Source organism: Plecotus auritus (assembly GCF_963455305.1).
Source record: "Plecotus auritus genome assembly, chromosome: 6".
NCBI lineage: Eukaryota > Metazoa > Chordata > Mammalia > Chiroptera > Vespertilionidae > Plecotus > Plecotus auritus.
The window spans coordinates 121,580,960-121,587,265 of record NC_137773.1 but is presented as its reverse complement, the minus strand read 5'-3'; positions in this window follow the sequence as shown (position 1 = coordinate 121,587,265).

Here is a 6,306-nt window from a genome sequence, read left to right as displayed (position 1 = left end):
CTAAGAAACCCAAAAATATCAATCAGAAAGAATATTTGCACTTGACCGGCATGGCTCAGTGGTTGAGCATTGACTTAAGAAGCAGGAGGTCATGGCTCAGTTCCCAGTCAGGGCACATGGCTGGTTTGTGGGCTCAATCCCCAGATTGGGGCATGCAGGAGGCACCTGATCAATGATTCTCTCTCATCATTGATGTTTCTATATCTCTCTCCCTCTCACTTCTCTGAAATCAATAAAAAAAATACACACACACACACACACACACACACACACACACACACACACATGAATAGCAGCACAATTTATGAAAATTAAGATCTGAAAACAGCCCTAGCTCCCATCAGTAGATGAGTGGATAAAGAAACTGTGGTACATTTACACAATGGAATACTATGCAGCTGTATAAAAGAAGGATCTCTTACCCTTTGAGACAGCCTGGAGGGACCTGGAGAGTAGTATACTAAGTGAAATAAGGGAGTCAGAGCAAGACAAGTGTCACATGATCTCACTCATCTGTGGAATCTAATGAACAAAATAGTTCCAGATACATTCCAGATACATAGAAGCAAGAAACAGAATGATGAATCTCAGAGAAAAGGTGGGGGTGGGTGGGTCTGGGGGGAGAGATTAACCAAATAACTTACATGCATATATGCATAACCCATGGACACAGACAATTGAGATGTCCCAGGGGAGGGCAGGTGTAGAGTATAGGGGGTTACTGGGGTGGGGGGGGCGGGGAAGGTGGACATCTGTAACACTTTCAACAATAAAGATACATTTAAAAAAATAAAAGAAAAGAAAATTTGCTATCTTGTCCCCTTTCTCCTAAACGTTTTCCTTCTTGGCTACCTACCAGCGTAAATTCTTTTTGAAGACTTCCATTCCCGGTATTATGGAATATGTGTACTTTTCCTTCTTTATCCCTATCAGTACAAATAAAAACTCTGGACAAACATGGCAAAAGTACGACATAAAGAAGAAGGCCAACTAGCCAGGGAGCTTGTGAGCCAGGAAACAACAAGGCAGTGAGTTCCGGGCTTTTCTTCCTGTCTCATCTGCATCTTAGACTGCATGCTGGAGAAAGCAATGCTTGGGAATGCCAATGGGTGTGCACAAGGAAATCCAAGGCCCACATGTTTTCACTAGAGAAGTCCACCATACACTTAAAGGAGAATTACCCCCAACTCTAAATAATCTCTCCCAGAAACCAGAAGATGAGGGAACACTTTCCTATTTATTTTATGAAGCTAGTATTATTCTAATACCAAGCCGACAAAGGCAATAGAAAAAAGTGAACCTACACATCATCATTCATGAAGGCAAAACAGAAGTCCTTTTAAATATATTTACGAATGGAATTCAGTACTATGTGAAAAGAAATATTTACGATGACCAACTGCGGTTTATTCCAGGAACTTAAGATTGTTATAGTACTCAAATATCAATCAATATAATTCACCCTATACAGGTTAAAGAAGAAACAGGACAAAATTATATCCACCATTGTGGGGGGAAGCATTTGACAACATTCAATACCTATAAAAACCTTGTGATAAAAACCCTCAGAAAAAAAGGAGCAGAGGTAAACTCTCTCAGTTTGATAAAGAGCACCTACAAAAAACCTGCAAATATCATTATACTATATGGTGAAAGACTAAAAGTGTGTCCCCTACCATCAGAACCAAGCCCTCATCATTCTATTCAGCATAGCACTGGAAATTTTAGCCAGTGTAATAATGAAAGAAAATAAAAGGAAAGACAAGTATCAGAAAGGAAGAAACAAGATTGCTTCTTTTTGCATAGAAAATTTTCTACGTAGAAAATCGCAAAGAATGTACAAAAAACAAACTCCTAGAACATAGAACTTCCAAGTGAGTTCAGTAAGGTCTCAGAATGCTCGATCAACATAACCAAAAAATATTTTTCTATATACCAGCAACAGACACCTGGAAAATAATATTTAAAATGCAATACCATTTAAAATTATTCAAAAAACATGAAATACGAAGGAGGATCCAAGATGGCAGCGTAGGTAAACACCTAAACTGCTGCCTCGCACAACAATTTCAAAACTACAACTAAAAGACAAAACGTCTATCACCCAGAACCACAGGAAAGCTGGCTGAGTGGAAGTTCTACAACTAGAAGGAAAGAGCAAACAGCATTGAGGGGTGCACAAGCGCGGAAAAGCTGAGGTACGGAGTTTCTGGGGAGACTCGGGGGACCCAAACTCCTACTGGGAGAAGCTGGACTATCTGCCGTGGGGTCGGAAAGTGAGGGAGGTTTGCTTGCAGGGCTGTGCGCAGGAATAATTGTTTACTGTGCTGGGGTGCAGAACGAGGGGACACGGTCAGAGACACAGAGCCGGCTAACTGGCAGCCATCGCTGTTTGCCACGCCCTAGCCTAGTCATGCCCTGAGACCCCGCCCAGCACAACCTACAAACCCACCCAAGCTCCAAGCAGCGGCTTTAGCATATGAATGGTCTGCCCTATCCCAGCTTAACCTAGCAAACTTGCAGCCCAGGTCAGACAGCTCCAAAACCTCCAAACCACAAGCAAAGAGGAGAAAACTGTAGTTCTTGCTGTAGCGCCTGCTGGGTGGCCTCAGACAGTAGCTGACCTGCACCCCATTGGAGATCCAGAAGCCAGTGTACCTAGTGGTCAGTGTGAGACACCAGATTTCAACTCCTCACATCCATAAGTGACAAATTCAAGAGGCAGACTCAGTGAGCACCAAAGCCCCACTGAAACAAGTCCTGCACCATAAGCATGTCTCCAACGCAGCAGTTCTTCCATTACAGACACAGCGGATCCTCACAGCCAATTGGCCTGGAGGTCAATTCCTCCCAGTGTACCAACAGCAATCAAGGCTTAACTACACCAAGACTTTGCACTCAGCCCACAAAGGGGTGTACCAAAGGCGTCCACCTCAAGTGATTGGGGAGGCTGAGCTACTGGCCCCTATAGGTCACCTACCACACAAAGCCACTCCATCAACACAAGGAAGCAGCAAAATGCGGAGACCAAGAAACATGTCATGAATGAGAGAAATGGATGAAAGCAAACTACTGGACGACACAGAGTTCCGAACCACATTTATAAGGTTACTCAAGAATCTTCTAAAAACCGCTGAGGAACTTAGTGAGACCTTTAAGGATCTTAATGAGAATACCAAAAAAAAAAAAAAAAAAAATGGAAAAGGACCAGTCAGAAATTAAGCATACACTGTCTGAAATAAAGAATATACAGAAACTCAACTGTAGATCAACGTACCCCAAGAATCAAACCAAAGATCTGAAATATGAGGAAACAAAAAACACCCAACCAGAAAAACAAAAAGAAAAAATCCAAAAATATGAAGATAGTGTAAGGAGCCTCTGGGACAACTTTAAGCGTACCAATATCCGAATTTTTGGGGTGCCAGAAGAAGAGAGACAGCAAAATATTGAAAACCTATTAGAAGAAATAATGACAGAAAACTTTCCCTACCTGGTGAAAGAAATAGACTTACAAGTTCAGGAAGCACACAGAACCCCATACAAGAGGAATCCAAAGAGGACCACACCAAGACACATCATAACTAAAATGCCAAGGGCAAAAGACAAAGAGAGAATCTTGAAAGCAGCAAGAGAAAAACGGTTAGTTACCTACAAGGGAGCACACATACGACTGTCAGCTGATTTCTCGGCAGAAACTATGCAGGCCAGAAGGGAGTGGCAAGAAATTTTCAAAGTGATGAACAGCAAGAACCTACAACCAAGATTACTCTACCCAGCAAAGCTATCATTCAGAGTTGAAGGTCAGATAAAGAGCTTCACAGACAAGAAAAAGCTAAAGGAGTTCATCACCACCAAACCAGGATTACATGAAATGCTGAAGGGTGTTCTTTAAGAAGAGGAAGAAGAAGAAAAAGGTAAAGATAAAAATTATGAACAACAAAGTGACATCAAATACATACCTACCAACAAGTGAATCTAAAAATCAAGTGAATAAAACATCTGAAGAACAGAATGGACTGGTGAATATAATAGAATCAGGGACATAGAAAGGGAGTGGACTGACAATTCTCAGGGGGGAGGGGGTGTGAGGGGTGCGGGAAGAGATTGGACAAAAAGCTTACACCTATGGATGAAGACAGTGGCGGGGGGTAAGGGCATGGGGTGGGGTGGGGAATCAGGTGGAGGGAAGCTATGGGGGGAAAAAAAGAGGAACACCTGTAATAATCTGAACAATAAAGATTTATTTAAAAAAAAACATGAAATACTTAAATGTGAATCTATCAAAACCTGTATAGGATATGAATGATGAAAATTATACAATGTTGACAAAGGAAATAAAAAACACCTAAAGAAGTGGAGAGATATTCCATGTTCATAGATTTGAAGACACCAATTAGTAAAAGTCAATTTTTCTAAAATTAGTATAGGGTGTCCCAAAAAATGTATACACACTTTACAGCAGATAGCTCAATTGATGTTTCTTTCTTTTCAGATTTAACCCATGGGAATTAATTATTCAAAATGTGTATACATATTTTGGGACACCCTATATATATGCTTAACACAATCATATTTTTGTAGATAGGCAAGAATACTCCAAAATATATATGAAAAGGCAATGGAATTAGAATAGTTAAAAATAATTCTGATAAAGTAGAAGGAATCGTGCTAACAATTTTAAGATTTTTTGTATAGTAATCATGACTATATGGTGGAGGGATAGACACATAGATGGATGGAATAAAACAGTGAATCCAGAAATAGACTCCCACATACATGGCCAACTGATTTTTGGCCACTGGATCTCACATACATTACCTGTGGAATGTAAAATGGTACAGCCACTCTCAAAAAATAATTTGTCAGTTTCAAAAAAAACACATTTATTTACCATATGTCCCAACAATTGTACTCCTGGGCATTTGTACCATAGAAATGAAAACCTAAGGATCACACAAAAATTTATATATGATTGTTCAGGGGCTACTTTATTTGTAGTAGCTGAAAACTGGAAACAATCAATATGTACATTCATAGGGAATGACTAAACAAACTGCAGTCCACTCATACCATGGAATACTACTCAGCAATAAAAGGAAAAAAACCATTGACACATGAACTTAGGTGGATTTCAAGGGCTTCGTGCTGAATTTTTATAGAGATGGAAAGTACATCAGTGGTTGCCAATGGTTAAGAATGATGGATGTCTGGGGTAGTGATTTCATTAAAAAGAATAACATGAAGGAGATCTTTGTGGTAATGGCATAGTTTATACCTAAAACTATACACTCAAACATTGTACCAAGGCTATGTTCTCTTGGTGTGAGATTGTGCTGTAATTATGTAAAACAGAACCAGTGGTTGATCTGGGTGAAAGGACCGCATCTCTCTGTGTTATATTTGCAAGTTCTGTAATTATCTATAATAATAAAAATGTTAATATACTAATTAGACCGGACAGCCGAACTACCTTCCAGACAAAGCCGGGGCTGCGAGGGCCAAGCACCTTGCATGAATTTCATGCATCAGGCCTCTAGTCTATATATATATAAAAGCCTAAGCAACTGTTACGACTGGATGACCAGATGACCGGACAACTGGCCGGTAGCTATGACACGCACTGACTACCAGGGAGCAGATGTTCAATGAAGGAGCTGTCCCCTGGTGGTTAGTGTGCTCCCACAGCCTACCTCCCCCTGACAGCCAACCTCCCATGGTCCCTCCTCCCAGACTGGGTGAAACAACCCCTATTGGTCCCTGTCACCAGCCAGGCCAAGGGACCCACCCACGCATGAATTTGTGCACCAGGCCTCTAGTCCTATATGATAAAAGTGTAATATGCAAATCAACCAAACAGCAGAACAACCAGTCACTATGACACACACTGACCACCAGGGGGCAGATGCTTAACGCAGGAGCTGCCCCCTGGTGGTCAGTGCACTCCCACAGGGGGAGCAACGCTCAGCCAGAAGTCGAGCTCAAGGCTGGTAAGCACAGTGGTGGTGGCGGGAGCCTCTCCCCTCCACTGCAGCGGGGGCGCGGGCAGTAAGGAGCGATGGGCTCAGACTGTGAGAGCCCTGGACTGCGAGAGGGATGTCTGACTGCTGGCTTAGGCTCAAGGGGATCAGGCCTAAACCGGCAGGCAGATATCCCCCAAGGGGTCTCGGAGAGGGTGGAGGCCGGGCTAAGGGACCCCCCCCCCTGCCAGTGCACAAATCTCATGCACCAGGCCTCTAGTTTCTAAATAAAAGGTTTAAAAGGTAAATCCAAGGTGAACCATTCACCCTGGTGGGACTAGGTTTT